At 31.6% G+C, this 12,500-nt stretch overlaps 1 protein-coding gene across 1 annotated transcript in view; it reads left to right on the forward strand.

Annotated features, from left to right (window-relative positions):
- Positions 1-12,500, forward strand: part of LOC145303456 (uncharacterized) — a 320,224-nt gene that overhangs the window by 83,654 nt on the left and 224,070 nt on the right. The window lies entirely within an intron of this gene.

The following is a 12,500-nucleotide window of genomic DNA, read 5'->3' on the forward strand; positions in this document are numbered from 1 at the left end:
GTACGGCCATCATATATGTATGTGCGTGTATGGTGGCTTTATATATATATATATATATATATATATATATATATATATATATATATATATATATATATATATATATATATATATATATTTAAAACAGTTTTAAAAATAAATGAATAAATAAATAAAAATATTTGTTTACTTCAAAAATAAAAAATGGGCAATTTCTAAAGAAAAAAAAAGATATTCAAGGTGAAGACGCTAACCTCAATATCTTTTAAAAATCAACAACAAAAAAATGCGTATATATATATATATATATATATATATATATATATATATATATATATATATATATTAGCCTTTTGTCCGCTGAAAATGGACCAAAATTTTAGCCCGTTGACTTATGTTTTATGCTACATTGATGGCTCCACAATTTTGTTTTTATTTATGTTTTATTTTTATATATTTTTAATATGATGTTTTTATTACAAAAAGTTAAATAAAATCAGATTAAAGATATAAAAAAGAAATACAAAGGAATGATTGTGGACTCATTCTTTCCTTTGATCATTGTAATGGAACTAACCAGGAAATAATAGAGTTTATGTATAACATCTATGTGCTATATATAATATGTAGATAGCATATAATGGTTATATTAAATTTGTTGCCAGTATTTCTCCGCCGTAATCGTTTCGCCTGGATTCAAGAAGCCGTGATGAATGAGATCGGCCGCAGACCACCAAACAGTCACCATAACCTCTTTTTGTTGCAATTTCGGCTTCGGGAAATGTTGTGGATCTTCTCCGATCCCCAACCATTGTGCCGAACGTCGCTGGTTGTCGTAGAGGATCCACTTCTCACCACACATCACAATCTGAGTGAGTCGTATTTGTTGCACAGATGGAGCGTAGAAGCGAGGCTACCAAGAGTAGTAAAGGAACATGACAGCATGACGTATTACCAGATCAACATGTAGGTATATGGTACCTAAAGTTTCTTGTATTCAACCATGTATCCACGCTAATAGCCGCAAAATATTTTTCGTTACCCCTTGTGGTAATTTAAACGTTTTTATTTCTAAAGAGAAAGAACAATTATTCATCTGGATAATTATATAATTGCACATATGTTTAATTTTAATCTAACAAATTATAACAGTAAGTGAACCTGTTTTTGAAATTTTCTTACATGTCTATCGAAGAAATTCGAATATTTCATTTTATTATTTTTTTAAACTGCAAAGCAAACAATTTTTATATGAGAATATTTTTCAGTACGTTCTTTTAATAATAAAGAAAACTTTTCATTGAGTATTTTCAAATATTTTAAAGTTAGAAGCATTTTTCACGACATTTTTTCTTTTTTATCTTTTATTTAAAACCAAAACGATCGATGAATTTAATATTTCAGCACTGGGCGTAATTTATTTATTTGAAATATATTTAAAACTTAAAATTTGTTTGTTTTATAACATTTAAACTGTAAATAATTTATATGACTGAAATCGGAAATGAAATAGGGAATTCTATGTTCTCTATTGAGACATAACGAACACAAATTCATCTTAAAAATTCATTAACTAATCAGTTTTAATTAAAGTTTTGATATGAACTAAAAATAAAGAGGACATTAAATTTTAGTTAAAATTTTTTTGTGTTTTATTTTATAAATAAATGGGTACTCACGGGGAACGTGAACCCTGCGTAAACGGTGTTTTTATTTAATGATTGCTCCCTGAAAGCGTTTTCTTTCACTTTCTTCGTATATATCTCAGACTTTTTTTTTTTTTTAATCGTGCGTGTATTAAGTTTTTTGAATTTTTTTTCCATTTTTTGGGGGTAAATTTTGTTCATACTTTTATTTCGTGCTTGTTTTTATTTTATTTCATTTTAATTTTTTTAAATTATTTTCTCCACTAAAGATTTTAATTTTTTTGTTAAATTATTTTTTCATACACATTCAAATAATGCCCCCCTTGTTGGCTTCAAAATAGTACCTGCAAAAATTTTTCGTGATTAAATAAACCAAAGAAAACCCCTTACGCATGCGCTTACACGGAGCAATCATTAAATAATAACACCGTTTACGCAGGGTCAACGTTCCCCGTGAAGTACGAGTAAATGTTGTACGTGCCCTGCTGAAATAACGTTATTATTTAGAAAGCCATTTTTAACAGGGGGTGGGCTTTCTAACAATTCCGCACTTTCACCTAACAATTTAATGAAAAAAAAAAAAAAGATACCATAAAAATTTAATTTAACTTGGAAATACTATCTATAATATAGCACGGTGCGTACACTGTACAAGCGCCATTATTATTATTATTATTATTATTATTATTATTATTATTATTATTATTATTAATAATAATATTATTATATAACAATGATAATAATAAAAAAAATACTGGTGTAGACGACATCGACTGGCGCCACATCAACTAGTTGTGAAGGGTCAGGGAGGATGGAAAGACCGAGGTGGGAGAGTACTAACCAGATCTCCATTGGAAGTGTGCAGTTCACATCTGGTACCTTAAAGGGGCCATTTTGTCACTCAAACCCCAGGAAACACGAATGGCAAACGGCCGTTGCGATAACGTACAATCATCTGCACGAGTAGTTAAGAGGTGGAGAACATTAGAAATCTGAGGAGACTTGTTGTCACGCGGTCTCTATCGAATACCACTGATGATGGCCTGTGAGACAACTCCTAGTGAGTAAAATAATAATAATAATAATAATAATAATAATAATAATAATAATAATAATAATAATAATGTCCCCTCCCAAATTTACCACCATCCTGATTTAATATCGTAGATGTTTCCTATATTTTCTTAGTTTTTAACCAATGTTTACATTGTGGTATGATTGTCTTTTAGTAGTTATGTGAACTTCATTTCCGTATTCATGTATTCTGCACTGATCTGAAAATGAAGACTATAGCGGAGTATAGGATTCCTAACGATGTAACTGATGAAAATACGCTACACATTTTGATGAAAAACATGGGAAAAAATGAACATAGAAGAACAGAAAACCAAAACTTTAAATGCAATTTCTGTATTAAAAGTAATAGTTATTTAAATATTTCAATATATATTATGGTGGGGAAAAACCAGCTTCCCAATAAGGATCATTTTGGATACAAACAAAAATAATCTCAGTCATGAATGATTTCTCCTCCACCGACCGAGGACAGAATAGGTGAATTGTAGCATCAGAACAGATACTACACTGTGATCTTGTCCCGAAGGCCAAGAATTGTTTGTGTTTTATGTTTCTTTTATTGTTTGTTCCCTAAATTAAGTTTCATCAGTATTAGATTGTATATTGCTTTAAAATTACGTAATTTTACATAGACATAGATAATATTTATATTTTATATTGAATAAATTTCTGTTTCATTATTAATCGAATTGGGTGCCTTTATTTTCTTTTTTAACATGTTTTAATGCGCTTTTTTAAAATGCCGTCATATAGTATCGACAGTGACAGTTCGACATATCTTAACTACATTGCCTGCAGACAATTTTCAGTTAACAGGCCTTCTATGTGTCGGTGGCCATGGTAGAAGACACCCAAAACGACAATTTTTTTTATAATCGTTGAATTTATGCGGCAGTGCGGCACCCATTTATCAATTATTATTATTTTTATTACTTCTCGATTTGTTTTAAATGGCGAACGACTATTGAGTGATCGACCCCAACTTCAACAGCAACTTCTAGTGTGGTTTTGCGATGATCGGCATCAATTAAGACTTTTAAATGTTCGTTATCAACTGCAGTCGGACGACCGCGACAATCTTAATCTTTGATGCTATCGTCACCATTGCGAAATTTCGTGAACCTCCGTTGTACCACACGTTCGTTAGTGATTCAAACGCATCATTGATATCACGAGCTGTCTCATTAGCTTTTCGGCCTAGTTTGAACTGGAACAAGAAAATTTGAATTTTGCCCATGCTCTCGAAAAGCTTACAAAAAATGAATGAAGAGATTGAGAATGGTAACAAATAACGCGCTTCAAAATGATATATAACATGGTTCTCTCCCTCCTCTTTCTCTCTCTTTCAGTTTTGAAAGTTAAAATACATTAGATTGAATTGTGTGGATGGGGGTAGCAGATTCAGGTAGGCGTGGGTGGAGATATATGGATATAGGGAGAGGGAGGTGAGAGAGGATAGTAAAGAAAAAAGAAAAAGGGGTTAAGGAGGGGAGGGGGGAGTAGTTTCATTTTTAGGTTTTAAATTTTGACTGCTTTTTGCTTGTTCAGCAAGGTATATTAAGTAGATGAGAGAGAAAGAGAGAGAGAGAAAGAGAGGAAGAGAGAGAGGGAAACGGTTAGTGTAGATGTCATGTGTTTGACAAGTACAGGGTTCCATTTAAAATTTTCGTAGTCGCTATAAGTCGACTTGCTCATTTCAGTTGACAATGGGTTATTTTTAGGTAGTTAAGAATTAATACATACGCTAGCGCACGCGTAAATACGCATACATACACATACATATGTACATTTCTACACATTCATATACAGACACATGCATACACACATATATATATAAACAATGTATATGCAGAATACTTGAATCTATATGCAGACATACACACACATACACACAACTCTTATACATACATACATACTCACATATATACATAGATACATATACACATATATATATATATACACACACCTACCTATATACATATACGTGGAGATATAGATCTCCAGTAAGAAGTAGATGTACATATATATACATACATACATACATACATACATATACATATACACACGCATGTACCCACATACACGTATATACAATTACATAATTATACATATTTATAAAAATATAAATATACAGACATATATAGACAAACACACACACATATATATGTATATATATACACAGAAATGTTTATATTTATATACAGTAAATAAAGTAAAGTTAGGATAGATAAATAATAATAATAATAAATAAGTAAATACATGGGTGTAGTTAATAATGCTAGGTGTTTTTGACTCCTAATGGGGGTATGAGACGAATGGATTCGCCAATCATTTTTATAACCAACGGCTGTGCTAAACAACCAATGAAAACGTCCCAAAATTATTATAAAAATTGTCGAATTTTGGATTCAATCAGTTCGCCGTTTACCGCATTTAATTCTTGGCCGCCATCTTGGTTACTGATCTGAACTACGCCGCCATCTTGGTTACTGATCTGAACTATGCCGCCATCTTTGTTCAACATAATATCTCAGAACTTAAGAGGTTAACTACGCCACGGACCGTATTTGATTCTTGGTCGCCATCTTGGTTACTGATCTGAACTACGCCGCCATCTTTGTCCAACCCAATGTCTTAAAACTTAACACATCTATTCTTAAAAATTTTTTTGGCTTTATGTGATCAGACACAATTCTTTTCCCTTTGTTTTTAAGTTCCAATTTTTCTGATGACTTAACGCGGAAAAATCACTATTTACAGAGTAACTACCGTTTCTGCGTTACGAAAGAGATGATGAAAAATATAGAAATTTTGACATCTTGAAGGAAATAAATGGTAAGATGAATAAAATCTCGGAATTTGGAATACACCTGTTTTAGCATCTCTCTCTATAGGTAAAATACTTTCGCTGGTTTTCTTTTTCTTATAAGGGAAATTGTTTCCATAATGTTTTATTGTTAAAGTGTTTTTTATTCAATAAGTCTGAAGAAAGTGTATTTTTGTGAAAATTTTCAAACGACATAATGTTTGGATTTGTCCGAATAGTCTTGAAACAATTGTAACTAAGGATGAAATACACTATTTGTTGCTATCAACCCGTTCTTTAAAGTCATGGTTTTTGTCAAAACAGTATATGAATGCTCAATTATGAAATATGATAATTTTGTAGCTTACAGTTTAAGTCATTTCTTTTTGGATTAAAATTTATTGGTATATGAACGATTACTAAATTATATAAACCCAGTAAAATTGGGAATACTACAAATAAGACTATATATATATATATATATATATATATATATGTGTATATATATAATATATATATATATAATGTATTATATATATGTATTATATATATATATATTTCTGTGGAATTAATATATACTTTATTTCCTTATAATATATACAAATCCTTATTTAATAAGCTCAGTGTAATTACAGTGCAATATAATGAATGAATGACAAAAGTCTGTATTCCAAAGTTCATGATGTTGACGATCTTACAATTTATTCCTTTAATTCAGTGAACAGATACTGTCAAGAATTGTAAATGTCAACTGAATTAAAGAAATAAATTGTAAAACGGTCAACATCATAAATTTTGGAATATAAACTTTTCTCATTCTCATTCATTCAATATATATATATGTGTGCGTGTTATATATATATATATATATATATATATATATATAGAGAGAGAGAGAGAGAGAGAGAGGTATATATATATATGTATATACAAAGGACTAGTTCAATTCACACAGCGTAGCGTCTTACTAGTAATAATTTAAAATATAGTCACGACTTTATGTTGACGCTGTGTATCTTACATACAGCTCTACGAAGCAAATCAGTAAAAAAAAAAAATTTAATCTTAAAAATTCCCCATAGAAATTATATAAACGTTTTAAGCCCTTAAAAAACATATTATTTGTTTTTTCTAAATTTTAGTCTTGCTTTATGAAACGAAAAAAGTCAATTAAAAACAATTAATGTACGTTTAACTATATTTACATAATATACAGACTTAATCGATAATTACCCTTAGCGACATTAAATGGACTTGAAAAAAAGTTAAATAGTGTCCTTAGATTCTGTACAAATTTTAATCGTTATTGAATGAAACTTATTTGAATGAATATTTTGCTAACGTACCGATTTATATAATGCATTGTTGGATAAATACTTCAAATGTATACACGGTATATTTTATCACCTTATAATATGCATATATAAAAAAATTAATTAATTATATACTAGCGGGGGAGGGGCGGTTTTGGCCGGGCGTAAAATACGCTTAAATATGTTATTTTAATTTGTCCAGATTTCGTATATATTATTATAGAGTCGTGATTTCAAAAGTAAAACAAAAAAGGTATTTAGGTGTCATCAGTAAGAATCGAAACCGTAGCATTCAAAGCTGGTTGCGTTACCACTGTACCAACGTTGGTAAAAAAAAATAAACTAAGATGAATGTACAAAATGTTTAATGGTTTTTTCAATTTTGACCCATTTTTGACCCCCTTTAAAAAACTATTTTAACCAGCTAAAAACACATAAAAAATCCAATCATTTGAGGCTCCTAGTGTCGCTCTGCGTTAGTTTCGGAGGAGATAGAGTTTGAAAATATGGAAACAGACCACACTGAACATGCTAATGTTTCAGACAATTGGTTAGAAAAACTCGAAAATCCTCATCATGCGACGTAATATGTCTTATGTGCCACTGAAGACGACTGGTTCTCAAATAGAAGAAAAATGTATTTTTATAATAATAAAATACACATACGTATGCATTTGTATGAATGTCAACTTAGTTACTTATACACTTATAGATGTATATGTGTATGCGGCATACACTGTATGCCTGACTGGAAACTCTATGCGCTCATATGTTTTTATCCACGCCTCCCCTTGTATCAACCTCTTTCTTTCTTTCTTCTTTCTTTCTTTCTTTCTTAATGTTCCCTCTACGGTAGACGCAACTCAGTGTTTCCCTATGCTGTGGACAAAACTCAAGTTTTTTTGACACTATCCCTACCTTATTTATAAATGATTTCAAATGTGTTCACCCCCTCCCATTTCTTATAACAATGTAATCACGCTAACTCATTTTTTATTCTTCTATTTTCTTTTTCTTTTTTCTTTTTCTTTCGCCCTTTTCTTTTTTTTTTCTATGTCTCGCTCTTTTTATTTTCCTTTTCTTTTTCTTTCTTTTGTTATTCCTCCTTTTATACTGTTAAGTATTGACGTTCTCTTTTCCCCCAATCGCTTCCTATATTTGGAGTCTAAAATGTCAATTAATCTACCACCTTCCCCTCTTTAATTTTAAATTTAACATTTTATTTTTATTAAAAAAATACATTTTTCTTTTTCTATCTGAGGACCAGTCGTTTTCAGTGGCCTATAAGTCATATTACGTCACCTGACGAAGACTTTTGTTTTTTTCGAACCAATTGTCAGAAACATTAGCATGTTCAGTGTAGCGACTATGTAATATTTGTCTATATGAATAAAATATTATATTTTGCTCTTTTTTATTGAGCATTCTTAATAACCTCGTTTAAATTCATGTGTCTTCCCTCTTGAACACATTTAACTTGGTGTATATATATATATATATATATATATATATATATATATATATATATATATATAATTTGAGGTTGCTATTTTCCAAAGAGAGGTTAACCAGTGAAATATAACGAGGTTCATACGAGAGTGCTCAATACAGAAGTAGAGAAAGTTACATTTGTCTTTACATAAGCAGTAGTTTGTTGCTACACAGTCATGAGCATGTCTCGGTCTACCAGTATTTACCAACTAGAGACCTCATCAGAAATAAGGGTTGTTGCCTGATGAGGTCTCTAGTTGGTAAATACTGGTAGACCGAAACATGCTCATGACTGTGTAGCAACAAACTACTGCTTATGTAAAGACATATATATATATATATATTTGTTGTAAATTCTAATTTACAGTTTAAATACAATTTCATATATATATATATATATATATATATAATATATATATAATATATATATATATACACATTTTTTATTCGACAAGGAATACAAATTGAAAACTTGTCAAATAAAAAATTCTGTTTTCAATTCTAAATAATAAGATTTAAATTCAATTTCTCATATCGATTCTCTATCTCAAACATTGTGTTTTTTTCATGTATTTTTTTTTTTGTTTACATGGTAGCCACCACTTATCAAGGCCCAGAAGCCACTCGGAGATAAGAGTTATTGCGTGTACAGTAATCAATGGAATAATATCGTAGTAATTGTTAGTATTGGAGATTTGATAAAGTGTCTTACTTAAGGGGGCGGTTTGTCAGGAATTTTATATGTGGTTAAATTACTCCTATAAATCTTAATATATATACTCTATCTTGCTTTAATTTTACAGTATTATTCAATTTGTAAACTTGGAATATTTTAAATGTGTGTGTGTGTGTGTACGCGCACGCGCGTGTGTGCCAGTATCCATATCGCAGGTCTAGTTTACGAAATTAATTGGCTTATTTGTATGGAATCTCTTTATTTGGCGGCAGGCAGTATTCTATGTCTTTTCGCGTAGCATTACGCCAATTCTTCATATCCGTGTCAACAAGACACGGCGGGTCTCCGAAAATGCATTACTCTTTTTAACACGGCGGCCGGAGTCTACAATTTCCGGTGGGTGAAACCAACCGGCAAAGAAATGTGACCGAAGCTAAAAAATAAAAAAACAAAAAACAAATGAATAAATAACAATAAATATACAAAAATAAAATAAAATAATAATAAAAATAAACAAAATAAAAAAAACAAAAAACAAAAACAATTGTATCAGAAATAAGAAAATCCGTACTTAGGAGTTAGAGGCGGTTTGCTTTGCAGTGGAGTGAACGACCGGTTTTCGAACGGACAAAAAAAAAAAAAAAAAAAAAAAAAAAAAACAAGTAAATGGACACAAAATAAATTACGATAATTTTGGGGAGGTGGATGTCGAGGCACGTGCCGGATTGACGTGAATGAATTCTGTAGTTTTTATTTTGTTATTTTATATATATTCTAGACACGAAATGTACACGTTGTTTGATCCAATTTTCCCACAATTCTAATTATTATTTTGATGTTGATATATTTTTGGAGGAGCTGTACTTTGATCTTCCCTTGTTATATGATACGTGCAAATGGTCATTCATATTTGTTAAGTAATTACAAAACAAATTCTAATGTCAATGATAAAAAACAACTGCAACTGAGGAAGGCCGAAGAATAAGATATGAGTCGAAACAATCGTATATATATATGTACGTACATACATACATATATATATATATATATATATATATATATATATATATATATATATATATGAAAAAGAAAATAAGTCCTAAATTTCTAAATTCCATTAATGGAACCATTCCAAATATCTAAATTTATTGTAGATTTCACTCTTGCCATCTAACACCACTTAAATAAGTTTATTAATAATCGTGTATTCTTACGAAAGTCTGTCCGAGACGATATATCGATCCCAGAAAAGCTTCTTTTAGTTTCTCCGTTGATTTATTTCTCGTGTACATTTTATATAAAAGTTTATATCGGCAGTCAATCTCTACGAGCTCAATAATAAATAAAGTCGTATATTTATTTAATATAAAATCGTGTATATATTTATATATATTAGTTTTGGGAAGATTAGTCAGAATCAGAATCGGGAACAATAAAAAAATCGGAACTTTTGGGGGTATCGGAATCGGTATAGGAATGGGAAAAATATGTGCCTATACAAGGGGCGTACAATAAGTAATGCCTCTGACCCACTTCCCATAGAAGCAGAGCAACGAAAGTTGGCACAGTTATTAGTCTTTCTCTACATAGGAACCACTCAGAGTTATGCATTTCTCCCATCGTTTGATGCAGCTCTGGAGACCGTTTTTGTAGAACACTCCAGGTTGGTCCTCCAACCACGACGTGACTTCAGAAATCAAGGCTGCATCATCTGGGAAACGCTTTCCTTTCAAAAACAACTTCATGGCTGGGAAAAGGTGAAAGTCAGAGGGCACAAGATCAGGAGAGTAGGGAGGATGGGACAGGATTTCATAACCACACGCCCGTGCTTCTGATCTGGCAATATGCGAGTTGTAGACCGGAGAAGGAGAGTACCTTTGCTGATCTTGTCCCGCCTCTTGATTTTGATAGCTTCCCTTAATTTCCTCAAAAGTGAAGCATAATAGGCTCCTGTAATTGTGATACCATTTGTCAGGAAATCTGTCATCACTACTCCGCCCTGGTCCCAGAAAACTGTGAGCATGACCTTGCCAGCGGAGGGCTGCATCCTTGCCTTCTTTGGAGGTGGTGAGTCCAAGTGCTTCCACTGCATTGACTGGCCTTTGGTCTCTGGATCATAGTGATGGACCCAGGTTTCATCCTGTGTAACCAGTCTTTTGAAAAACTTTGACTCATCTTCTTGGCACATCTCCAAATTCATCCTCGAGCACTCGACGCGTTCTCGCTTCTGGAATGGTGTGAGCAACCTGGGAATCCATCTGGCAGACACCTTATGCATATGCAAATGGTCATGAATGATAGTTTCCACAGACCCTGTAATAATTTTGACATCTTGGGCTATTTAGCGATTAGTAATGCGCCGATCTTCCAAAATGGCAGCCTTAACTTGACGGACAGATGCCTCATCACTGGCAGAGGGGGGGCCACCAGGTCTGGGAGCTGTTTCCACAGACTTCCGGCTATGTTTGAATTCACGATGCCAGCGTTTTACAAGGTCATATGATGGGGCATTATCACCATAAGTTTTTTTTCATTTCATCAAAAGTCTCCTGTGGTGTGCGTTCTTTCAAATACAAAAACTGGATCACTGCTCGACATTCAACAGGCTCCATTTCACACCTGACTCAGTTCAAACACCTGTAAAACAGAAACCACAATTAGTTCAGGGCTGTAATTTGCCACATAACCCGTAGAGATATAAATCATTGTACATGCAAAATTTCAGCTAGATCAGACAACTGGAAGTGGGTCAGGGGCATTACTTATTGCACGCCCCTCGTATGTCGATGCCAAAAACAATTTTTTTAATAGTATTTTTAATTTAATTTGTTTAAAGCAAAAATCACTCATTGATGGTAGTAATGATAAATTAACAAATATTCATTACCAAGAATACTAAAATGTTTAAGTCACTCCCCCACAAATGTATTTTTACGCTTGAGAAAATATTTGCAAATTTATCATTACGGAAATCGGGAAAAGTAGCAACTTTATAGTTAAATATGAAGAAATTTGTAAAAAATCGGAATCTGAAATTTAGTACGGAATCGGTAATTTTATCAAAACGGTAAAAATTTTGAGAATCGTCCTGTGTGTGTAAAGTTTTTTGTCTACATATTTGTATACATGTTTCGGTTCTTATGGGAAAAAATAAAAATATTTTAACTTTTGACACAAAAAAATGAAAATATTTTCATTTTTTCCCATAAGAACCGAAACATGTATACAAATGTGTAGACAAAAAACTGTTCATCTAGTTTTCAAATAAGATGTGAATTGTGTGCGTGTGTATATATATATATATATATATATATATATATATATATATATGTGTGTGTGTGTGTGTGTGTGTATAGATACATCCTACGAAATATAAAAACTGCGTGTTTAATTTTGTAACATATATTTGTTAAAAATAAAGCAAAAACGTCACCAATGTGTTCATGGAAGTTTATCGCGAACGCAGACACCATGATATTAGTGTAAAAAAAAAAAAAAAAAAAAAAAAAGAA

This window comes from Euprymna scolopes, chromosome 19 (assembly GCF_053919585.1).
Source record: "Euprymna scolopes isolate OS-2025 chromosome 19, ASM5391958v1, whole genome shotgun sequence".
NCBI classification, from domain to species: Eukaryota; Metazoa; Mollusca; class Cephalopoda; order Sepiida; family Sepiolidae; genus Euprymna; species Euprymna scolopes.